General features: G+C 35.0%; 2 protein-coding genes across 2 annotated transcripts in view; both read left to right on the top strand.

The window, feature by feature from the left end:
* Nucleotides 1-13,020: 13,020 nt before the first annotated feature.
* The window catches only part of LOC105261420 (LITAF domain-containing protein), a 44,103-nt gene continuing 30,201 nt past the window's right edge, over nt 13,021-26,922 (top strand). Inside the window, exon 1 of the mRNA XM_011293277.3 lies at nt 13,021-13,160. The gene's annotated coding sequence lies outside the window, so the exon portion shown is untranslated. The remainder of the gene's footprint in view (nt 13,161-26,922) is intronic.
* LOC101895655 (cell death-inducing p53-target protein 1) overlaps nt 13,021-26,922 on the top strand; it is a 39,568-nt gene continuing 25,666 nt past the window's right edge. Inside the window, exon 1 of the mRNA XM_005181266.4 lies at nt 13,021-13,160. The gene's annotated coding sequence lies outside the window, so the exon portion shown is untranslated. The remainder of the gene's footprint in view (nt 13,161-26,922) is intronic.

The following is a 26,922-nucleotide window of genomic DNA, read 5'->3' as shown; positions in this document are numbered from 1 at the left end:
ATTCATTGTATTTGTATCCCCTCAGCCATATGGCTACAGATATCATTTAATACGGCCAAAACGTGTCTGATCGAAATAAAGGCTTTAGATTCTAGGACTCCTTGGACCAAATCCATTTTAGGACATTTGAAGTCGTCTGTCTGGCTGGTGCGCACGATAACCCTCGAAGGGAGTAACCGATTTGGTCCAAACTTGGTACATCATAACATTATTATCAAACTTAGATCGAGCTCGGAGATGAGCAATATCGGTCCACTCCTTCTGGTCATCCCCCACAAAAGGTCGATATTTTCAAAACAAAAAAACTCTTTTACTGCACAGAAGATGAAACGATAATCAGATTTTGCTCAAACTTTGCAAATCCTAATACATATTTGCATTGGTGCTACGTCAGGGGCGAAAATGGACAATAAGGCATACTCCATAAGTACCCCCACAAAGGATCAAAATTTTGAATAATTATAACTTTTATAAAATGACTTGACACATCTCAATATTTCTATCAACACTGTATTCCATTCCTTCCATTACCTCTATTCCCGAGGGTCAACATTTTGAATAACCAAAACGATCATAAAATACGAATTATGCATCCGATTATCTTCATATTTCACACCTCCCATTTCTACTAACACATGATCTGCTGTCAAAATTTTTAATATCCATGTAGCTCATAAAACGCGAAATTAACATCCGATTCTATTCAGACTTGATGCATCTCAGTATTTCCATCAAACCAAGATCTGTAATAAAAATGGTAGAGATGGGAGCATTCCTTTTGGTACCTTCAAACTTTACATATTTTAACATTTTTGCTAACACAAGATCTGTTTTAAAAATGATATATACCTGCGAGTCCCTTCTGGTACCTCATCCACAAAGGATCACAATTTTCAATACTTTATCTGCCATAACCTGCGAAACAAGTCAGCGATTCCTTACAACATGTTATATCTAAATATTTCCCCCAACCTGAAACGTGATATAAACATGGATTTCATCGGAATTTATGATTTCGCATAAAATTGGATATAAATGTTCGATTTTCTTGTAATTTTGCCCATATCAATATTTTTTATCTGTATTAGATGAAGTATTAAAATGGAATACTTCGGTCCACTATATCTGGTGCCTCACGCACATTTTCTAAAAATTATCATATATCTCATAATAAGTGAAGGAAGTAGTCGAAGGCATGAGCCAATAGGTTCCGAAGGAATTGGCCAATATTGTCCATTTTGTATCGGACCTAAATAAATATGATATAAATATTGCGACATGCCAGGTTTGGACTATATCAAAACTGGCACGTCGCAAAATATTTATTTAGGTCCGATACGAAGTGGACAATATTGGCCCATTCCTTCGGAACGTACTCGATGAAGGGTCAACAGTTTGAATAATCATAACAAAAATCAAAATATATTTAGATAATCGAACATTGGCTGAGGGTATACATCTGTCGGAAAAACCGACTGACACTTTTTAACTTGTTTTTATTGTATTTTTATAAAAAAACGGCATTTTTCTATTCGAGTTCTGATTTTTCATGCATAAAAATTAAATATTAGGGCACCCTACACATTTCATCCTCAAAGCCAGACGAATATTTAATGTTTTTTTTTTAATTGGGCCACAATAACATAATTTCCCTTCCGACCAAAAATACAAGATGTGGTTTCTGTATCACTCCCCCTTCTAACTTTACACATTGGGTGTCACAACTAAACCACAACTTATCAGACCACATTTATATGCCACTGTCAACAGATGGGTTGCTGTGGCATAGATTTCTCGTAAGACAGGTAGCTGCTATATTTAAATAAAAAACCAATTATTTCGATATCGAATGAGATTTGATTTCAGACAAAACCCTAGGCGGTAGGTGCTAATTTCCATAAGAAAAGAATACGAAAACGCAATGAAGAAAACAAAATGCCAACTCTGGTGATCTGTTGACGAAGAGACAAGGTAGTTTGTATTACTCTGCTTCGGATATCTTATTAGAGAAATAATATCCCCAACTTGGGTTGACACCTCACATTCATTCATCATTGAAGACATTTTGCAATGCCGTATTTGTTGTATTTTTTTAATCTTTGTTTTGTTATTGCCATCACCTCAAAACTGAAGAAGCATTTCGAGTTGCAATAGCCGAATGCACGAATAATTGGCATCAAATAACACAACCCCATTTACTCTGGTTTTTGGGGCATCAAATCATTGCAAAATATAGCCATTAACGCCCACCCCAAAAAAATCGAAAATCAGCCACATAAAAAAATGTTGCAAATTAATGTTGCAAATACATGAAAATATTATGAGGGTATGAAAAATGTGCATGACTTCAACATTTTTTTTAACGGCATCTAATTGTGAAGTGTAGAGATTGACCTATTATTTCGATATTGAGGTACTTGTACATGTGTGTGTGTGTAAAAGTGAATGAACTCAACGCAAAAAATGAATTAACAATTGAACTAATCACATCTCAATGAGTTGATTGAGATGGTGATGAATTGGTTTACATGGTTTTATGGTTTAATTTCCATAGTGAGATGTTTCAAATCGGATCAGTGCTGTTTAAAAATGTCATTTGGTGATCGGTGGTAGTAGTAATTGCTACGGGCAAATTAGTTATTATTGTTTCAGCAAACAATTCATTGATGGCTGCCGCTCATCAACATAATTAGCGGAATTTTAGAGGGGGGAAATGTAATCAAGATGTTGCTTTGAATGGACAGCAAATAATCGTTGAAATACGACAAATTTGCAAATTCAGTTTTATGGAGGTGGAGTAGAAACATTGCACGGATAAGGTCCATCTTTGATCTGGATCTAATTTTAAGAAAACAAGTCAAAAAGTACTGATCGCTTTTGCCGACAAATGCATACTTTCAGCCTGTGTCAGTTTATTAAATATATTTTGACTTACTTTATGATTATTCAAAATGTTGACCGTAGGAGTCGACCAATATCATCCACTTTTCATCTGAACCAACTCTTATATAAATTTAAAAAAGTACCCGAATTGGGCAAAAATGATGTTTTCCTTCACTTAATATAAGTTACGTGACAATTTTTGGCAAATGTTGAAATATAACTGAGCTACCAGATATAGTAGACCGAAGACTTCCACTTTATCTAATACTGATAAAAATATTTGGATGTCCAAAATTTGAAGAAAATCAGAATTTTTCTGGGAATAATTGTAAATCATATTTTTAACCATTTGTGGGGAGGGTGTATTCGCATCAGATCTTTTATTGAGAAAACAAGTTAAAAGGTATAAGACGGTTTTGCCGACCGATGTATACCCTAAGCCAATGTTCGATTATTTGAATATATTTTGACTTCTGTTATGATTGTTTAAATTGTTGACCCTTTATGGAGTAGCTTCCAAAGGAATGGGCCAATGTTGTCCATTTCGTATTGGACCTAAATAAATATGACATAAATATTGCGATGTGCCAGGTTTGGACTATATCGACTACTACTTCACTTTATATGAGATATGTAGAAATTTTTAGAAAATGTTAAATTGTGCGTGAGGAACCAGATATAGTCGACCGAAGTATTCCATTTTCAAATTTCATATAATACAGATAAAAATATGGCTTTGGGCAAAATTACAAGAAAATCGGAAATTTATATCCAATTTTAGGCGAAATCATAAATTTTATATTCATATTAGGATTCTGATTGAGAGAAATGTTTATATATAGCAAGTTGTTAAGAAATGCTGACTTTTTTCGCAAGTTGTAGCAGACAAAAGTCTTGCAAATTGTGACCCTTTGTGGGTGAGGTACCAGAAGGGGTTCGCAGATATATATCATCTTCTCAGCAGATCTTATATTAGTATGAATGTTTGTATGTGTGAACTTTGAAGAAAGTTGGATGCTTATTTCGCTTTCTTTGAGCGTTTGTTATTCAAAATTTTGAACCCTATGTGGGGGAGCTACCAGAAAAAATGGTCTGCTCTCTAGCATCTTTATAGCAGACCTTGTGTTGATGGACATATTAAAATGTACCAAGTCTGTATGGAATCGCATGTTATTTTCTCGGTTGTTAAAAATGTTGACCTTTTGCGTGGAAGGTACCAGAAGAAGTGTACCGATATGTCCCATCTTCACAGCAGATCTTGTGTTAGTAAAAATAATGGGATATGTGAAATATAAAGAGAATCGAATGCTTCTTTCGGATTTTATAATCGTGTTGGTTATTCTAAACTTTGACCCCTTGTGGGTAAGGTACCCGAAGGAGCGATCCGATCTCTACTATTTTTATAACAGATCGTATGTTGATGGAATTATTGAGATGTACCAAGTCAGAATGAAATCTGATGTTAATTTCGCGTTTTGTGAGTTTTCTTTTTTTTTTTTGATATTCAACATGTTAACCTTTTGTGGGTGAGGTACCAGAAGGAGTGAACCAATATATCCCATCTTCACAGCAGATCTTATGTTAGCAGAAATAATGGGATGTGTGAAATATGAAGAAAACCGGATGGTTATTTCGGATTTTATAATAGTTTTGGTTTTTGAAAACTTTGACCCTTTGCAGGAGGTGCCAGAAGAAATGGTCCGATATGTACCATCTTTATAACAGATCTTGTTTTGATGGAAACATTGTCATGTGCCAAGTCTGGATAGAATTGGATTTTAATTTTGCGTTTTATTAGTTTCATAGATATTCAAAATATTGACACTTTGTGAGGAAGGTACCAGAAGAAGTGGACCAATATGTCCCATCTTCAGAGCAGATCTTGTGTTGGCAGACATAATCCGATGTGTAAAATATGAAGAGAACCGGACGTATATTTCGGATTAAATAATTGTTTTGGTTATTTAAAACTTTCACTCTTTGTTGGGGTAGCCCCAGAAGGAATGGTTCCATCTTGTATTAATAGAAATATTGGGATGTGCCAAGTCTGAAGGGAATCGGAAGTAAATTTCGCGTTTTATGAGATTCATGGGTGTGCAAAATGTTGATTCTTTGTGGCGGAGGTACAAGAAGGAGTAGAAGGGTTAGTTAAAAAATATTTTAATGTGTGTAAGGTGAAGAAAATCGGATCTCTTAAGACTTATAATTATTGAAAATTTTAACACTTTGTGGTGGAAGTACTTGATGGAGTGGACAGATATTTTTCATTTTCGCACCTGACCTAGCACTGATGCAAATTTTGTGATTTGTGATGTTGGAGATAAATTGGATTACCCTCCCTCTTTTTTGGAAAATTTCGACCTTTCGGTACCGATATTGCCCATTTCCGAAATCGAGCTAAGTTTGATACTAATATTACGATGTACCATATTTGGACCAAATCGGATATTCCCTTCGAGGGTTATCGTGAGCACCAGCCAGACGGACGGACATCCCTAGATCGACTCCAAAGGTCCTGAAGCGAATTAGGCACGTTTTGGCCGTATTAAATGATATATACATTCTCTAGCCATATGACTGAGGGTATAAAAATCCTTTATGGGGGGTACCAAAAGGAGTAGAAATATTGCACTGTGGACCGATAAAAACCATGTTCGATGCCGACCTAATTTTAGGTAAAATATTACAATGGACCAAGTTTGGATTGAATCGGACAATTCCTTTTCCGAGATTTCGTGACCCTGGAGGCAGACTGGCAAAGATGGTTGGATCGACTTAAAATGTCCGAAAATGGATTTCAGACATGAGACACATTTTAGGCGTATCAAATTTGATATACCCTTTGTAGCCATAAATATTATGAAGTAAATATTATGAAGTATGAAATCGATTACTCTCATTAAGAAATATCGTGAGGACCATCTAGCCAAACGAACATGGCAATATCGAGTCCAAATTCCCCAAACACACAAATTATTTATACCCCTTAGGGCCATAAGACTGAAGGTATAAAAATCCCCCGCTTCTTTATTTATATTCTACTCATTTCCAATTCCATTTTTCGGTTTAAATAATATTGTTGTTGGTTAACAAACGACAAACCAACCCACAAAAACGCTCTTAAGAATGTCTCATCAGAAAAAAAAGATAAACAAATATAAAAAGTCATTTGTCACACCACCACCAAACATTTTTTGTTTTTGCCTCTCATTCTGAAATAATTCTGATGGCACGTCAGGTATTACATTTGCCAAAGGCACTGGATTAATTTCAATCAATCAAACAGCTGATGGTTTTTGTGTAGGGAGGAGATTGACGAGTTTGTGTTGATCTGGCACATCAGTAGATGGATGGATTGAAATATTTCGAAATATTTCAAAATGTGAATGATATTTGAGAGTTTAATGAACGACACTTAACCTTGGAAAGAGTCAATAAAAAATGAATTAAAAAAGCCAATAATGAAATGAGCGAATTTTATTCTTAAGAAGAAGGATTAGAGCGATCAGAGAAATGAAATTCCCCATGAAAAAGTCATTATCGTTCTCTTTAAATCAGATAATATTTGTTTGTGTGTTTGAGTTCATCCACACAAATCTCCAGCCAAACATCGACACAATGTGTCTAGCCGTCGGTTATTGTTCGGGCGAAGCTTTTATGTCGCATTAATCTTCATACATCATGTTTGTGTCTTAAGTCTTTTGTATCGCAAGCACCTCTCCTCTCACCAATCTCTCTCACTCTCTTTTCTAATGGCACGTTTGTGTCTTAAGTCTTATTATGTGCTAAATCACTTATTTTGCGTATTATCTGTATACCCTACATTACTCGGGATGGTTGAGTATATGAATAGTTTGATCGGAACAATGATGATTGGGATTTAAATCTAAAAAAAAACTCAATTTTTTAACAGAATTCAAAACATATGTTTCTACTTTAACATTTTGGCAACAAAAAAAATAAATAGAAAAAAAGTTATACAAATATATAAACCGTACAAAATAGAATATATAAAAAGGGGACAATAAGTAGAATCCCTCTATATATCAAGTTTAATTTGTAGTCAGTGCACCCTCCCCATCATCTTCACTCTACTCAGTGTGCCTGTCTCTCTGCCCTACCATAACTTTTGAAGGTAGTATGAGATTCAACCTAAGTTTGGAACATACACCGGCAATTTTATCAAACTTAGAACGAGTTTGAAGATGGGTCATATTGGGATAACCATTCAGGTGAAAACAATGCAAACATTTGTAATTATCCAAGGAGTTGTTTTTTTTTGTACAAATGATGTTGATGATGATCTAGCTGACATGAGATGATGATCTAGCTGACATAATATTTTTTATACCCTCCACCATACTATGGAGGGTATATTAATTTTGTCATTCCGTTTGTAACTCCTCGAAATACTCATGTCAGACCCAACAAAGTATATATATTCTTGATCAGCGTAAAATTCTAAGACGATTTATCCGTGTCCGTCTGTCTGTCTGTATGTCTGTCTGTTGTAATCACGCTATCTTTCGAACAAATTGAGATAGAAGGCTAAATTTTTGCACACATGTATATTTTGCCATGTAGGTCCAAGTTATCATATAGCCCCCATATAACGGTACCACCCGATATTCGGTATTTTGATGATTTTAGTGACATTATTCACCGGAATTGTTTCAAATTTGGCATTTGAAGTTCGTAATGGATACTACAGCCTGTCTGTGCAGGTCCACGTCTTCGTATAGTCCCCATATAACGGTACCCCCTATATTCGGTGTTTTTGGATGATTTTAGCTACATTATAAACAGATTTTTCTTCAAGTTTCACATTAAAATATTGTAATAACTAATGACAAAAGTTGCCTATGCAGGTCCACGTCGTCGTATAGGCATTCGGTATTTTTAAGATTTTAACAGAATTTTTAACGGATTTTATTGTTTTTTTTTTTGGAAACTGTCAAATTTGTACCAACTGGTGGAGGGTATTAAAAGTTCGGCCCGGCCGAACTTACAGCTTTTTTACTTGTTTATTTTTGTATTTTACCTCTTACACTTATGGCCTTTGTGTGGGGGTACATAACCATAACTCTTTAATTGTGATGAGATCGAATTTCGGAAAATTCACGCATCTCGACAATGCTGTCGTGGTCTCTGCGAATTTTAGCATATTTCTAATACATTTTTAAATATATAAAATACAGCTCAGAAATACCTTTGCCATTTTTTTAAATCAGTTCAGATTTGGTTAAAGCTCATATATTAAAATTCATTGAGCACCAAGAGATTGATGTCCAATCGAATTCAGCCTGGAAGAAATTATATTAAATTTGGTAAAAAATCGGTTTAGATTAAGATATGTCCCTCCCCTTGGACCAATATTCAAAATGGTGTAAATTTCAAATAAAAAAAGGATTGAACCAATAAGCAGTAGTAATAAATTTTCAAACAAAAAAAAAACACAAGTAAGCAAAGGCTATACAGGGTGAGATAAAAAAACTGCAACAAAGTCAAACGCCATAAAGCAAGGAACCTCATTTTGCATTCATTCATGGATGGCGAGTGCTGAGTCTTGTTTGAATGTCCAAGGTCTGTGGCCAAAATGTTTGCATGTCCAAGGCTTCAATACACCTTCCAAATTATTTTCATGGTCGATTAATACGAGCGGAGAGCGACCATCGCCTGTTATGGCGGCCCACACCATCACCATGGCCGGCACTTAAGTTCTGGTGGCCAACCGAATGTGCACATTTTCAGCAGACCTCTTTGGCAAGTAAACGCGATCATTTTGTTTGTTTACAAACTGCTAAACAACAAATGTTTTCTTATCGGTGAAAACCAAATTCAACAGTTCACCACTTTCGGCCAAGCGAAGCAAATCTTCAGCTCTTTTAAGTCTATTTTCTTTCTGGTGCGGTGTAAGTTTTTGCACATTTTGGAATTTCATTGGCTTTTTGGAGCTCATTTTTCAATATTTGGCGAATGGTATGTTGCGATGCGGGTTTCGATCAAGTCGCTTCTTTACTTTTCGAACCATTCCTGCTGATGTTGCTGTTTTCTTCCGTCCACTTCCTTGACCTTGGGCTACGCTACCCGCTACCAGTATAACGGTAACGAGCGATGGTACGGGAAATCACACTATCACGCTTGAATTCCATCACGAATAACTTTTTTTCTGGTAAATTCTCACCAAGATGCTTCTGCACGCTTGTAAATAATATAATTAGCTGTCACTGGAATAATTTTAAGAGCTGTCGAGCGTGTGGCTTAGAACTGACAGCAGCCTGAAGTTGGCTGCAGTTTTTTCATCTTCCCCTGTAGTGTAGTAAGGTGAGAAAATATTAACAAACGTAAATAAAAATTGTGACAAAATATATAAAATATAAAAAAAATATTCATTTTTTCATTGACACATTTTCACGCGATTTTCATAGATTTTATCCTTTTCCAAATTTGTGAGAATTGTCAAATATCTTGGATATGGGCATCAATGTAATAGTCCGAAGTGAAATTTTCGTGCATTTGTGATTCCGCCAGTTTTGAAAATATTCGGGGTTTTTGTGTATATTTTTACAAAAAAGTTATGATCCATTTTGCCCGCTATTGTCTGATGGCCAAACAAAATGGTGGTGTTACATATAATACCCCAACTTATAATACTCCCAACACATAGTGTTGTAGGGTATAAAAAGGTATTTGCCGAACCCCATACATTCCCAATTTAATTTAGCGTAGACATAGTGTCGTTACTTCCATCATTTCCATTTTCAATTACCATCCATTGTCAAAACACACAATTTTCAATTATTGTTTGCATAACCATAATATATTTAGAGCCATGAATTTTGCACGACAAATACCGCGCTTTGTGTTGCTCCAGACATTAAATTAAAAATTAACAGAGAGCTTAGATATGCAACAAAATGTGGAGGATATTATTGCACAATACAACAACAGGCAAGGCAATTTCCTAATATTTCAATCTTCTTGTCTTTGTTTTTACCAACCACGAGTCATCATACCTTTCGGCATTATTAGCCATTATGCTGTCAGACACCTTAATTATGATTTAATTTGGCTTACCATTTAATCCTGTCAATTGTAGACAGTGAAATATATGATCCCCATAAGCTTTGGCTCATAAGACATCTAATGAAGATTTAATTCGATTTTTTAAATTTTTGTCAATATACTAATTATTATTTTTATTTTTTGAGATAAATGTTGGAATAGTTGCTGTGGCGACAAAAATAAGTTCAAGATCAATCAGTTCAATTTAAATAATCTAATTTTTCCATGATTCAAATAATTATGGTATTAATGCCATCTACAACGCATGCCATTCAATTTGTAGAGTATTTGATTGTGAGAGCGGCTATTTGGTTTGTGTCACGGATAAAATACAAAGTAATTGCCAGTTGTAAATTTAAATTTATCACCATAACACAGGGTGCCATGAGGCAATTTTTCTAGTAATTTTTTTTAAAAAAGTTTTCGATTTTTTTTTGTTTATCAGTAGTGGAATTCCCCTACTCATTGTACCCGACACCATATTGTGGTAAAAGGTATTTTGTTTTTGTGTGTTTGTTTGTAACACGCTAAAGGGAATTTTGTGCTGAAATTTCATCGTTTCTTTGTTTGGCCCAAGAATGAACCCTATTGAAATTTGTGATAATCAGACCAGATTTAAATATACCTAGCAGTAATTTGAATATCCAAAATATGTGTGGATCGAAAATATGTGATGTCATGTGTACTGTACTCGAAATGTGTTTTATCAGTCCTAATTTGTTAAACTTTAACACATACGAACGAATTTAGGCAAGGAGCAAATATGTCAAAATTAGTGAAAATTGGTTCTGATATTGTCATAGCTCTCGCATAAAAATGTAATCGAATTTCATATTTATATTCTCCGCTATACTAATATGCGTTCCATAACAATGACATTTGGTACCAGGTTTCAGATATGGCCGATAAATAGTCTTGACGAATTTTGAATTGATTTAGATTTGGATTTAACCCCCATATATGTCATTATCAGATTTCAAGTATGTATATTGTTTACCCGATGTGGACCTTAACCCAAATAGTATACACGTTGCAGATTCTACTAGCATATATGCAAGTATGTCACATGTGATGAAAATCGGTTCACATCGGTGCAGCTTCCATATACAGGGTGAGATAAAAATCTGCAACATAGTCAAACGCCATAATTCTTAATTTTTTTTCAATTTTTTTGAATGAAACCAAAAAATATCGGAAATAGAATATTTTTTTAGAATATGTTCAGATTTGTTCGAATTCGTCACTTTTGTCACGAATTATGGCCTTCAAACGGCCAATGAAACTGTCACACGCTGCCTGAATGTAGCTCTGCGCTATTTTGGTCCATTCCCGGCGAAGCGCTTGCTTGAGGTGATCGACACTTTGGTATTTTTTAGTACCAACCTTGCTTTCCAAAATAATTTAGTAAATTTAGATTTGTTCGAATTGGTCACCTTTGGCACGAATAATGGCCTTCTAACGGCCAATGAAACTATCTAATGCTGTCTGAATGTTGCTCTGCGGTATTTTGGTCCATTCGCGCCGAAACGCTTCCTTGAGGTGATCGACACTTTGATATTTTTTAGTGTCAACCTTGCTTTCCAAAATACTCCAGACACAATCGTCCAACGGATTGGTATCCGGAGATTTTGGAAATGACGCGAGGAACCTCATTTTGTAACCATTCTTGGGTGGCGCGTACTGAGTGCAATGGTGCTGAGTCCTGTTGGAATGTCCAAGATCTGCGGCCAAAATGTTTGCGTGCCCAAGGCTTTAATACACCTCCAGAATATTTTCACGATAATATTCGGCATTTATTCTGATGACACGGTCGATTAATACGAGCGGAGAGCGACAATCGGCTGTTATGGCGGCCCACACCATCACCATGGCCGGCGCTTGTGTCCTGGTGGCCAACCGAAGGTACACAATTTCAGCTGACCTCTTTGGCAGGTAAACACGACCATTTTGTTTGTTTACAAATTGCTGGACAACGAATATTTTCTCATCAGAGAAAACCAAATTCGGCAATTTAACACTTTCGGCCAAGCGAAGCAACTCTTTAGCTCTTTTGAGTCTATTTTCTTTCCGTTGCGGTGTAAGTTTTTGCACTTTTTGGAATTTCAATGGGTTTACCCCGAGCTCATTTTTCAATATTTGCTGAATGGAATATTGCGATATGTTCAGCTCACGAACTATTATTCGCCCACTGCAACGCGGGTTTCGGTCAAGTCGCTTCTTTACTTTTCAAACCATTTCTGCTGATGTTGTTGTTTTCTTCCGTCCAATTTCTTGACGTCGGCCTACGCTACCAGTATCACGTTAACGAGGGATAGTACGAGACATAAAAGATTTATTCAAATTTAAATGCTGGATAGCCACTTGTGGTTTTCCAGCCAAATATAAAGAAATCACACTATCATGCTTGAATTCCATCCCGAATAACTTTTTTCTGGAAAATTCTCACCAAAATGCTTTTGTACGCTTGTCACTGGAATAATTTTAACAGTTGTCGGACGAGTGGCTTAGAAATGGCAGCAGTCTGAAGTTGGTTGCAGTTTTTTCATCGCAAACTGTACCGGATAAGGTCTATCATGAATATTTCGAGGAGTTACAAACGTAATAACAAAGCTAAAAAAAGGTGGAGGGCATAGAAAAGAAAGATAATAACAAATTTTACCACATAATTTATTTTAATCGAACCAACATTTAATCCCATAATTATTTGGTTTTTATTTTTTAATTAAAAGTTTCATAAAAACAATTTTCGAATTATTCCTTCTTTTGTTGCGTTTCTTCTCTTTTTATTTCACGTTACTTCGCCATTAACTACAACTTTATAACAAAACAAATCCACTGCCACCGAAATACAACTCTGAATAGTAAACAAAACGGAAGCGCCAATACAGTCACAACAGAGACAGCTGCACGACGTGTATTATTTTTGGCTCTCTACAACAACAACAACAAAGCCAAAATATCTGTACTCATCTCTACTACACGACAACTAGCCAGCCCCGTCAGTTTATATTTTTCCGTCGTTGCATTTCGTTCGTGGTATCGGTAGAATTCGTGTGTTAATTTTACTCGAATCAAAAACTAAACAATTTCAAAAAATCAAAACGCTTACGAATTTCCGTGCGTGGTGAAATCATAAATCGTTTTTAACACATCGACGAGGAGGAAGAAGGAGAAACCAAATCAATTCAGTGTGCAAAACGCCAGGGAAAAAAGTATGTGTGGCTGCGAGTTTTAAATAAATTCACAAAATACTACAAATAGCAAAAAAAAAAAAAACAGTGAAATAAAAATACCAAAGAGAAGAATACTATGATGAAGTGTGTGACAAAATGAAAACAACAATAAAGTGGGGAAGATGTAGAAGTTGAAAAGTAAAGAGTTGCTTGGCAAATAAAAACAACAGGTTTTGCTTGTCGGGCAATTCTATTGGCATTTCAAGTTGTGGATAAAATAATAGCAACAAAAACAACATCGGCGCAAGTATTTGTATTTGCTTTTTCAGGAAACAGGAATGCAGGGCAAAAAAGCAAAATTGTCCTGCTAAAAAAGTAGCCCGTGGAATGGAATGCAAAAATATGTTTGAGTTTACACTGCGAAAAAATTGGCTCTCGATGACCTAAAAATAAGTAGTGGAACCAAATTGCATAATTTGATTTGAGTAATTGAAATTGTTGTATTGGTATTACAAAATAGCTGACGTCAATTACATGTACTTGAGATGTTTATTTATCATCTGGAAATCTCGAAATATGTTGCAATTCATTCGCTGTGTGTTGTTAACACAAACAAAAGCAATAGCTCCCAGTAGTATTATAGCAGAATAGCGCCTGCGTAATTGATTTAAATTTGTTATTGCTTTATTTTTATTAAAGATAATTAGTAATTCCAACTAAAGATCATTAACCGCCAAGCCGAAAGAAATACAAATTTGAAGGTAATCTGTGATCTTTGAGATGTGTCAAAAGAAGAGACGAACAGCAAAATGACGTCATTTGCCAAAAATCAATGATCATTCCCCCAAGAAAAAACATTGAAATACGTACTCGCACACACACAGAGACGGGCATCTATATATCTACAACATAGATGCCCAGTAGTGGCTGATTTCAGCAATTTCAACTCACACGTATTCTTACGCTCTTTTGTTTGATCGTCAATCAACCAATAAGAAAGCAGAAATATGAGTGGGAGAGATAAGCTACACAGGCAGAAGTTTTGTGTAATATTTACATTTAATCGTAATCGAGACTGGCGTTAGTGAACACATAAACTGAAAATTATTGCGATATGTCAATGATGTCTTTTGAAAAGTATTTTATGCTACAAAATGCTTTTGATGATATGCAATGTATTATATGTTATAAGACATTAAAAAAAAAAGAAATATAATTTAAAAAAACTGTTCATAAAGACATGAATTTTTTGCAGGGGGAAGAAAAAGAAAAACAATTTAAAATGTATAAGAAATTTTTTATAAAAAAGTTGAAGGAATGGGTAAATCAATATAGAGATAATGATGAAGATATGGTGGAGGAGAATTTAAACTTAATAAGTTTATATATTATAAAAAAGGGAAGGCCATTTTCAGATGGGCCGTTTGTCAAAAATATATTGTGTCAAGTTTTTCAAAAAATTTTATTCATTACTTTTTAATTGCAAATTTAATAGTGATTAATTATTTCTGAAAAAAACAATAATTTCCATTTCTTTTTTTTTTTTTTTGGTTGTTTGTTATAATTACGTATTTTATTTATATATATATATATATATATATATATATATATAGAAAAAGAAAAAAAAATGACGACACCCGCCACACATGTGCTTTCGTCGCTATCTCGTTGACGACTAAATAAAATGAATAGAAAAATCTTTTCTTCCAGTGTTATTTCGTCGCTCTCACCAATACTACTACATTGGGCATCTATGATCTACAAACATGACAACTAATCTAATTCATTTTCTTGTGGAGGAGAACAAACAAGCTCCCATTTTATTGTTGATGCTCTGCTCTTCATCGGCTAACAGATGTTTTTCTTTCTTGATCATTCGTTTGCTTTATTATTGTCTATTTCCATTCTATTTATTTCACACCTTTCCCCAGTGGCCGCAGCACAAAGATGTTGATTGTTGTTGTTGATATTTAGCACATAATTGTTATTGTAGGAGAGAGGAGAGAGACCCTATTCCCCTCGTTTAATTCAGTGCTCTTCCTCTCTTACTGTAATTGAAACAGGGCTGTCTCTTTGTGAATGGATATTTCATAGATGCCCAATGTAGTAGTATTGGTGAGAGCGACGAAATAACACTGGAAGAAAAGATTTTTCTATTCATTTTATTTAGTCGTCAACGAGATAGCGACGAAAGCACATGTGTGGCGGGTGTCGTCATTTTTTTTTCTTTTTCTATATATATATATATATATATATATATATATATATATATATAAATAAAATACGTAATTATAACAAACAACCAAAAAAAAAAAAAAAGAAATGGAAATTATTGTTTTTTTCAGAAATAATTAATCACTATTAAATTTGCAATTAAAAAGTAATGAATAAAATTTTTTGAAAAACTTGACACAATATATTTTTGACAAACGGCCCATCTGAAAATGGCCTTCCCTTTTTTATAATATATAAACTTATTAAGTTTAAATTCTCCTCCACCATATCTTCATCATTATCTCTATATTGATTTACCCATTCCTTCAACTTTTTTATAAAAAATTTCTTATACATTTTAAATTGTTTTTCTTTTTCTTCCCCCTGCAAAAAATTCATGTCTTTATGAACAGTTTTTTTAAATTATATTTCTTTTTTTTTTAATGTCTTATAACATATAATACATTGCATATCATCAAAAGCATTTTGTAGCATAAAATACTTTTCAAAAGACATCATTGACATATCGCAATAATTTTCAGTTTATGTGTTCACTAACGCCAGTCTCGATTACGATTAAATGTAAATATTACACAAAACTTCTGCCTGTGTAGCTTATCTCTCCCACTCATATTTCTGCTTTCTTATTGGTTGATTGACGATCAAACAAAAGAGCGTAAGAATACGTGTGAGTTGAAATTGCTGAAATCAGCCACTACTGGGCATCTATGGGATATTTGGTTATTATTAGAGGGTAATTTTTGTGTTATTTTTTTTAAAGAAATTGTACTCTAGGTACAAATGTCCCTATGTCAAAAAGTTTGGAAAGTGGCTGATTACATACGTGTTATAAATAAGATCCATTCATAGTGTAGTGCATAGTATTTTTAGACATGGATGTTTAATGCTGTATTTTTAGATAGATGTGAATCAGTCAGCTATACAACTAAGAAAGGTAGAATAATATTGAAAGTAGGGGCTTTGAGATTTTTATTTACGAATAACTCAGTTTTTAGCTATTACCTTTTTGGCAACACTTGTTTAAACAGCTCACACACTTTTCGTTTTTTGTATCACTGTCAAACTGTTTCTGTTTCGTCTATAATTTAACCATGAATCGTCTTATAAAAGAACAACATTTACAAAACATTAAATTTTGTTATCACAATGTTAAGAATCTGTTAAGGAAATTTATCGCGCTTTTCTTCCATGTTAGGGCACTGAAGCGCTCATTCGAGCTATTGTGACTACATTTCGTAAAAAATGTACATTGTTGGGCATTAAACCACCAAGATTCTTACAAAAAAAAATGCAAACTGAAGAAAATATCACACCTGTTACTCAAAAACGTGGAAAATTAATGAAAAAAAAAAAAAATACAGCTGATGCAAGAACCACCTACCGCAAGGCAGAATTTTTGTTGAAAAGTAGGCCGAATATTCACTTTTTTATCGAAATATTTTGTCCAGCGACGAAGTTTGTTTTTTAGCAGAATTGTCGGTTTTGAAGCGAAAATCAGCTAAAAGCATTTTATACCCTCCACCATACTATGGAGGGTATATTAATTTTGTCATTCCGTTTGTTACTCCTCGAAATACTCATGTCAGACCCAACAAAGTATATATATTCTTGATCAGCGTAAAATTCTAAGACGATTTAGCCATGTCCGTCTGTGTGTCTGTCTGTCCGCCTGTTGCAATCACGCTATCTTTCGAACAAATTGAGATAGAAGGCTAAAATTTTGCACACATGTATAATTTGCCAGTAGGCAGGTTAAGTTCGTAAATGCGCCATGTAGGTCCAAGTTATCATATAGCCCCCATTTTAGCGACATTATTCACCGGAATCGTTCCAAATTTGGTATTTGAAGTTCGTAATAGATACTGCAGCATAAAACAGAAAATGGACCATGTAGGTCCACGTCTTCGTATAGCCCCCATATACCGTACCCCCGATATTCGGTATTTTGATGATTTTAGCGAAATTATTTACCGGGATTGTTTCAAATTTCACATGTGAAGTTCGTAATGGATACTTCAGCCCATTTCAGAAAATTGTCTGTACAGGTCCACGTCTTCGTATAGCCCCCATATAACGGTATTTTTATAAACAGATTTTTCTTCAAGTGTCGCATTTAAATATTGTAATAACTTATGACAAAAGTTGCCTATGTAGGTCCACGTCGTCGTATAGGCATTCGGTATTTTTAAGATTTTAACAGAGGATAGTGGAGGATATTGAAAGTTCGGCCCGGCCGAACGTACAGCTTTTTTATTTGATTAAAGCTGCCAATGCATCCAGAAAAAGTTACAGTATGGTGCGGTTTATGGGCTAAAGGCATCATTGGACTGTACTTCTTTAAAGATGCTGTGAATCTTAACGTAACTGACATTCAACTTTTTTTTGCACGAGTTTAACTTGCATGGCATGAGGTTTCAAAAAGACGGTAAACGTAAACAATGGGCTTATTGAAAGCGAGCTATACGAAGACGTCGGCCTGCATATGTAATTTATTGTCATAGGCTGTGGTACCCTTGTTTGATCCTTAGATCAAACTGTAGGCTCTTATATAGCCTCAATCATACAAAAATTGACTTAAATCGTCATAGTATCGAATATCTGGAAGTATCGTTATATGGGAGCTACATGAGAACCTATACTAACATAGCAACACTAAACACTTTAGACACAATCCTAAATATTATGCTAAGTTTTGGAAGCTCGACGACGAACAATATGTGCTGTATCTTAATTTCAATAGTTGCGCGTCTGCATTACGATTTTATGCTGGTAACGAACATATCGCGCGTCTACGAAAGAATGCATTTTAAGTAGTGCATCGAAATTTGACTTCCCAAAGTAAAAAGATTATAACATAAAAAAAATAATTTACCTACATAGATAATTATTTGCCAATTATTCACCAGGTATCATATTTTTGTACAAGAGCTTATTTAAGCTCTTTAAAGTATTTAAGTACTTTATTACCCCAATCTACGGTTTGATAGAAAGATAAAGTAAGATTCGTATAAAAAAATAGAAGTTGCTAACCAAAAATACGTATTTTATGAGATATGTCAGCCTTTATTTTTATTATTGGGTCTCCGAAGAATCTAAGGGGGCTACAAAAAATGTGATTGGAAGTAGTTGAAGGCTACCCTTTATTATTGTACCATGTTAGAAGCATTTGAATTCTCTACTCATCATTTTCCCATTATCGATCGTTCCATCTATTCATCTGCCAACAGTTTCTATTTCCTCATTGACATTCTTCTATTGTGTGTGCTTTCAACGCAAGCATTTAAACAAAACATCTCTGCATTTCTTGCCATATTTAGTTACATCAAGTTTTTTTTTTTTGTGCCACAATAAAATGTTGGCATCAAAACTAGTTGAGATGGCTTGGTATTCGCAAAAAGTTAGTAAAGAAAAAATATTAAATTTTAGGCAAAATAATAAATTGAAATGAAATCAATAAAACCCACCCACAACTATTTCACACGTTATGGCACAAAAAAAAATTAAGAAGGTAATGGAGTTATTGAGATTTTTAAATAAATATATTAGGTAGGATATTATTCTTCATAAAAGAATATTCATGTTTGGAATATTTAGTTTATTTATGTAAATGTATGTAAATTTATAAATTTTATAAACTGGTAGTATGCATTGATATCGAAGGCGCTTTCAATAACGTCAGCACAGATACACTCATTCAATCCTTAGATAATTTATAGGTTGACCGGGACCTCAGGGACTATATATGCCATATGCTAAGGAACCGATGCACAAATTGTGTGCTATATCACGTTAACATAAAGGATTTTACCACCTCTCTTGCGAATTACTATAATAAACAGACTTTAACCGACGAAGGATTTGAACAAGTCTGCTATGCCGACGACGTTATAATACTTCTAAGGGGAAAGAGCCTTAACTTGTTGTGCAGAAGTTTCTAGTCAGTTTTGAAACCCGCATTTAACTGGGCCAGACCAAGAGGTCTTAATGTAAACCCGGAAAAAAGATGAGATTTGTCTTTTCAGCAGGAAAACAAAATAGGCTCAAAGTGGGGTTTCGATCCAAGGATGACACACTGGCCATCTAAAAGCGTAATTAGACTTGTTCTATCCTACGCATTAGATGTCTGGTGGACAGCTCTGGATATAAAAAATTAGTACGAAAATATTACAGAAGCCCAACGAATGTTCTGAGTGCATGAATAAAGGCCATGTGACATACCATCAGAAATTGTTTCAGATAACAACGGGAGAATCAATGGGAAACCTTGTATCAAGCCGGATATCTGAAACATTTGTAACTGCCTCCTGTAAAACATTAATTCCCACCAGAGACTCGTGGATCGACATGGGCAAGAAACGCCTATACGGCCATAATTTTTACATTTTATTTAATTTTATTGAATGAAAGCAAAAAATGTCGGAAATAGCATCAAATTTTAGAATAAGTTTAGATTTGGTCGGCCTTCAAACGGTCAATAAAACCGTCATACAATGCCCAAATGTTGCTCTGCGGTATTTTGGCCCATTCCCGGCTAAGCGCTTGCTTGCTACTCCAAACACAATAGTCCAACGAATTGGTATCCGGAGATTTTGGTGGCCATTATGCGCTTGAAATGAAGCAAGGAACCTCATTTTGTAACCTATCTTGGGTGTCGCGTGCTGAATTGCTGAAATTCGGCAGTTCACCACTTTCGGCCAAGTGAAGCTACTCTTTAGCTCTTTTTTTTCTGTGGCGGTGTAAGTTCTTGCACTTTTTAGAATTTCAAAGGTTTAACCCGAGCTCATTTCTCAATAATTGCCGAATGGAATATTTTATATTTTTCGGCTCTGCGACGCGGGTTTCGATCAAGTCGGTTCTTTACTTTTCGAACCATTTCTGCGATGTTGCTGTTTTCTTCCGTTGACTTTCCTGACGTCGGGCTGTGCTTCCAGTATCACGGTTATGGGCGATGGTACGAGACACAAAAGATTTGTTCACATTTGAATGCTGGAGTGCTCTATTGATAGCCACATGTGGTTCTCCACTCAAATATAAAGAAATCACATAATCAAGCTTGAATTCCATCACGAATAACTTTCTTCTGGAAAATTCCCACCAAAATGCTTTTGTACGCTTGTAAACAATATAATGAGCTGTCACTGTAATTATTTCAACAGCTGTCGGACGAGTGGCTTAGAAATAACAGCAGTCTGAAGTTGGTTGCAGTTTTTTTATCTCACCCTGTATATCTCTATGGAACAATGAAGGCTTAGGAAAAACGAAAAAATCGTATGAGGCGATACCAATGTGAAATTTCTTCTATTTTTAGGCAAGAAAGAGATTAGTAGGGCAACAGGGATCCTTAAGGGTCTCCTGGGCCTTCAAGCTCATATGTACAAGATAAGTTCTGCAGATAACAGCATATGCAGGACATGTGGAGGAGATGATAAAACTTTAGAGCATTGTCTCTGCCAGCATTTACAAATATCAGATCCAAATTCTTAGGGAACGACTCCATACTAGACCTAAATAAGATCATGGTAAAAAAAATTAAGAAATTTTAATAAGGGCAACTGAATTTAAATTATAATAGATTGTCAACTGCTCGTCTTCTTCCAAGAAACTCTTAATCTAGAGCGCATAACAGGTCTATACTGGCTTAAGTGTATGTCCACCAGGACAACCTCTTTTCAACCTAACCCAACCTATGTAAATGCCGATTCAAAGGCGAAAAAACTCTGTAAATTTTATTCTTCAGGTAATTTAAGAAAAAACAATCCATTTGAGATTAGAAATATATAATAAAAGACGAAGGGTTTAGCCTTATTATTTCGAATTAACAAAAAAAATTCTTAAGAGGTAATAACAGTTAAGCTTGAAATGTATTTAAGTTTTATTTATTATCTATCTTAAGTTAAAGTGCGTTATCTATCATTTAAATGTGTTAATTGTACTTATGGAATATATGAGCTCCAATATGGTGAAATCAATTATTTAAATTTTATCAATAAACACCATTTTTCTCCAATTTATCTGCTCCACCAAAATACTTGCCCATTTAGAAAGTAAAGAGAGCTATTATAAGGTTTATAAAAATAATGTAAAGAAAAAGTTTTTTCTTTTTTTTTTGCTTCCATCAGCCGCCTCATTAATAACCCATTTGCCCAGTGAACAGTGAATAAATTTTAAAATTTAAATATTCGCCCCATTACCAGGCAAGAAATCCGATAAACGCTTAACCGTTTGCCTTATATGGTTGCCAAAACAACAATGAAGCGTAATGAAGCTCATCAATATACTTACATACATACATTCAATTACATACATACATACTTCTTGTATGTATGTAAATCACGTTGAATGTGTGTACCTATTCAAAGCACTTTTTTATGTTGGTTTTCCATTCACCACTTCATTTTTGTTCGTCTTATGTTTTACCCTTTCTCCTGGCAGTTTTTTTTTTTTCTTTTTTGAAAACTCTTTTGGTTAATAAACAGAAAATAATAACAACAAGTAAATCATATTGAATTACTCCACTTGAATTTTGCATGACATGATGTTAATGACGAGAACTATTCTCCGTTTAATTATGGCACAAGGCAAAGAGGGGAAGGGGAGTGGAGCGGAGAGTTAGCAACAGTGGCCTACGATTTAATTTCATCTCTCGGTAAATTCATAATTAACCGCCATTTTGATGTCAGACTGTAGTAGTAATAATAATAATGACTTTAATTCAATTAAATGGTAAGAATGCTCCTCTCTGCGCCCCAGAGAATGTGCATTTGACATTTTAGTTTGTGCGGCGTGTGAGTGCAGTATTACATGTGAGCAAAGAGCTGCAATCTCCTTTCTGTAGGGGAATTGACATGTGTGGTTGAATATATAGGATGTGTCGAAGGTGAATGATAAAAAATTTATTATAATAAAATATTAATCAGGAAATGATATTGAAGCCACAGGAGACATCTGCATATGCAATGCAAAGCCTAGGGAAAATTGCATTTTAAAGTTGCTAATCCTATATCCATCGGAGAGTGACCATCGGCTGTTATGGTGCCCCACACCATCATCATGGCTGGCGCTTGAGTTCTGGTGGCCAACCGAAGATGCACATTTTCAGCTGACCTCTTTGGCATTTAAACACGATCATTTTGTTTGTTTACAAACTGCTGGACAACGAATGTTTTCTCATCGGAGAAAACCAAATTCGGCAGTTCACCACTTTCGGCCAAACGAAGCAACTCTTTAGCTCTTTTGAGTCTATTTATACCATACCAGCCATATGGCTACAGAGGCCATATGGCGAAATAACGATTTTAGACCCTGGGTCTCTTTGGACCAAATCCGTTTCAGGACATTTGGAGTCGATCTAGCGATGTCCGTCTGTCTGCCTGGTGCGCACGATAACTCTCGAAGTGAGTATACGGTTTGATCCAAAGTTGGTAGATCGTAATATTATTGACAAACTTAGATCAAGTTCGGAGATGGGCGATATCGGCCCACTCCTTCTGGTACCTCCCCTACAAAATTTCGAAATTTTCAAAGAAAATATTTTTTGCATAGAAAATTTCACACATCCCAATAATTTTATTAACCCCAGGTCTGGTGCCAAGATGGAATACATCGGTCCATTCGTTCTGGTAGCTCCCCCACAAAAGGTCGAAATTTTCAAAAAATATTTTTTGCATAGAAAGAGAAACGATACTCCGATTTTGCTCCAATTCGGAGAATATCGGGCTACTCAATCAAGTACCTCCGCCACAAGGGCTCAACATTTTGAATAATTACAACTCTGAAAGAGAAAGGATACTCCGATTTTGCTCTAACTTTTCGAATCCTTATATTTTCATCAGTGCTAGGTCAGGTGCGAAAATGGACAACATCGGTCTACTCCATCAAGTACCTCCCCCACAAGGGATCAAAATTTTGAATAATTACAACTCTTATATAATGTGACGTAAGTGTACGATTTTCTTCAAATATCACACATTCCAATAATTTTATTAACCCAAGGTGTGGTGCCAAGATGGAATACGTCGGTCCACTCCTTCTGGTACCTCACCCACAATAGGTCGAAATTTTCAAAAAACAAAATATTTTCTGCAATCCGATTCTGTTCCAACATTGCAAATCATAATATCTGCGTCAGTTCTAGGTCAGGTACACAAATGGATAATATAGGACCACTCCATCAAGTGCCTCCCCCACAAAGGTAAAATTTTTGAATAATTATAACTCTTAAAAAATGTGATGTAAGACTCCGATTGTCTTAGAATTTCAAACATCCCAATGTATTTATAACTCCAAGATCTGGCGTTAAGATGGAATATATCGGACCACTCCTTCTTGTACCTTCCCCACAAAAGGTCTAAATTTTGAACATCCATTTTGAATATCCATTAAAGCTCATAAAACACGAAATTAACATCCGATTCCATTAGGACTTGACATATCTCAATATTTCCATCAACACAGGATCTGTTATAAAACCGGTAGAGGTCGGACCATTCCTAATGGTACCTCCCCTACAAAGGGTCAAAATTTTGTATATCCATAAGGTCATAAAACGCGAAATAAGCATGGAATTTTTGATTTCGCATAAAATTGTATATACATTTTCGATATTTTTATTTTTATTAGATGAAGTATGAAAATGGAAAACTTCGATCAACTATATCTGGTACCCCACGCACATTTTAACATTTTCTAAAAATTATCACATATTTCATATAAAGTGAAGGAAGTAACCATCCTGGCACGTCGCCATATTTATATCATATTTATTTTGGTTCGATACGAAATGGACAATGTTGGCCCATTTCTTCGGAACCTATTTCATAGAGGGTCAAACATTTGAATATTTCAATAATCGAAAATTAGCTGAGGGTATACATCTGTCGGCAAAACCGGCTGATACTTTTAGACTGTTTCTTTCTGTTGTGGTGTAAGTTTTTGCACTTTTGGGAATTTCAATGGCCTTACCCCGAATGGGATAAAGATTTATTCACATTTAAATGCTCGAGTGCTCTAAGGATAGCCACTTTTGGCTCTCCAGAAAGAAATCACATTATAACGCTTGAAGTCCATGACGAATAACTTTTTTCTGGAAAATCTCACCAAAATGCCATTTATTATTTTGTACGCTTGTAAACAATATGATGAGCTGTCACTGGAATAATTTTAACAGCTGTCGGACGAGTGGCTTAGAAATGACAGCAGTTTAAAGTTGGTTGCAGTTTTTTCATCTCACCCAAAAAATCCCATGATTTTGTCAAATATTCTTAAAAGAATCTACGAAATATTAAACATATTCACAATTTCGTCGTGGAAAATATTAAAAATATTGAAAAAATCCACTACAACCTTAACAAAAATCCACACCAAATATGCCTGATGAGCCGCTTAACCAACGGCGAAACGCGTCGCATAGTGGTGAGTGTGTGATAGTGTCTATCTGGCTTTCCTTTTCACTGCAAATTCCTGATCATTAAGCTCGTCTCGAAAGAGAAAACAAACACATAAATCATAAAACATATGATCTTCGCCTTAACAAGGCAAAACTCAAAAATTCAGCCGAGCCTGGCTGTGGGATTTGAACCGCGGACCTCGGTGTGCAGCCAACTAGAAGTTGCCGTCTCTACGTTCAGAGCCATTAACCCGTCTTCCTAAAGCAGCACTAAAACAAGTGTATGCATTGGAAGCAATGTAGTTGTTGTGGACAAAAAATCCATCACTACAAAAACAAAAAACATTGCTGTGAAAAAAGATCTGCCAATAGAACTTGAGTCGAACCTGGAGAGTTTCTAGTGTATAATTCGCATATGCTAATTTGCAATAAGTTAGAAATATATACTACTTTCCAGAAAACGGCCCTTGTAAGCCATCATCCACACCAAATATGCCTGATGAGCCGCTTAACCAACGGCGAAACGCGTCGCATAGTGGTGAGTGTGTGATAGTGTCTATCTGGCTTTCCTTTTCACTGCAAATTCCTGATCATTAAGCTCGTCTCGAAAGAGAAAACAAACACTTAACAAAAAATGTTCTTTAAAAGATCTTAATATTTTGGTCAGCAGACCTTGAAAAATATTTTTTAGTCTTGACACCTGGTCAAAGATGGAGTACCACATTAAGATGCGCAAAATTTGGACAAAATCCTCGACCTTGTATAGAAAATACCAAATGTTTTAAACTTTTTTTGGAATGGTAGACATCCTATAGTTTTTAAACACATAATTCCTCAATAGATTACAGATTATTCGTTAAACGTACTATTCTTTAAACAATGTAATAATAATGAAATATAACAATTTTCAGAACCTAGCTTAACACATTATCGCTGTGAATACACATTTGCAGTTTTATAGAAAAGCACTAGTCCATTTTGTGGTTGGAAGTTTTTTTTAAAATTGTAACACGGTACGTTGCGGTACGGCACGGTTGAGTGATTATATTGTGCTTTTATTATTTGCTGCTTGGTAACCGAAAAAAAAGTTGACGGGGAAGAATTGTTTTGTTTTAATTTGTTTCGACACCCGGTTTGGTGGCTATAGAATTTTGAAATTTGCTGCATTTGCGAGCAAAGACAATTACATTTGTTGTCAATGTGTTAATAATTAAAATATATATTGCAAACTCGAGCACACACATAATGACAACAATATTTAACAATGTGTAAACATGCAAAAAAACAGAACAATTTTCAATTTTAATGGATTTTAAATGTATGAATTTATTTCCCTGCCACTAACCAGTTCTGTACCAGCGATTTTATGTCTCGTGTTTCTTTTTTCCACAAGAATACTTTGCAACTTCGACGAATGTTCCAGTGCGAATGCATGATGGCGATGGTGGTTAGTCATACCCCTCCGAAGTCCATGTCAACTTCTGACTTTGGCTTAGTCCAACCAATGACGTCCAAAGTACAAATGTGGTGTTAAATTCCATTTTCTGTGAATGCCACCACCACCATCACCACTAACACCAACAATAACTAAAAGTGCCTGCTGGCCGAATGCATTTAAGTTGGCAAACTTTCACTTTTTTTTTTTGTTTTCTTTTCTTCCTTCCTTTTTTATTTTCCAAAAGAAAAAAAAAAAATAGTTGAACTTAAAAGGCAATGTGGGCACTGCTGCCAAAAGGGACAAAGAGAATATTATGACCACACTAATGAAAGAAAATAAAAGTTATTTTGTTTTTTTTTTTCCTCTTGGAAATGAAAATTAATTAAACTTAAATGGCACAATTCAAACTTTTGTGATTACAAGGAAGTTTTTATGCGTTCGGACTTATGGCCACACTAATGAGAAATAACGGCACGGGAATCGTAGGAGGGAACGATAACTCTTAACGGGAGTATCTAATTTAGTCCATATTGTAATGTGGCTTATCAAATTAAATCGAGATCAAATATGGATAAATTGATTCGCTCCTTCTGGTACATCAAAAAAAAAAAAAAAAAAAACTATCGAAAATTATCCAATGCGAATAAATAAAATATCGGTACAAGAAGAAAACTTCCCCACTCTTCCTTTTTTTATACCCTCCAGGATACATAATATGAAGGATATATTAAGTTCGTCATTCC

This window comes from Musca domestica, unplaced genomic scaffold, assembly GCF_030504385.1.
Source record: "Musca domestica strain aabys unplaced genomic scaffold, Musca_domestica.polishedcontigs.V.1.1 15, whole genome shotgun sequence".
In the NCBI taxonomy this organism is placed as follows: Eukaryota; Metazoa; Arthropoda; class Insecta; order Diptera; family Muscidae; genus Musca; species Musca domestica.
The sequence above is the reverse complement of the archived record's forward strand: the minus strand, read 5'-3'. Positions and strand labels throughout refer to the sequence as shown.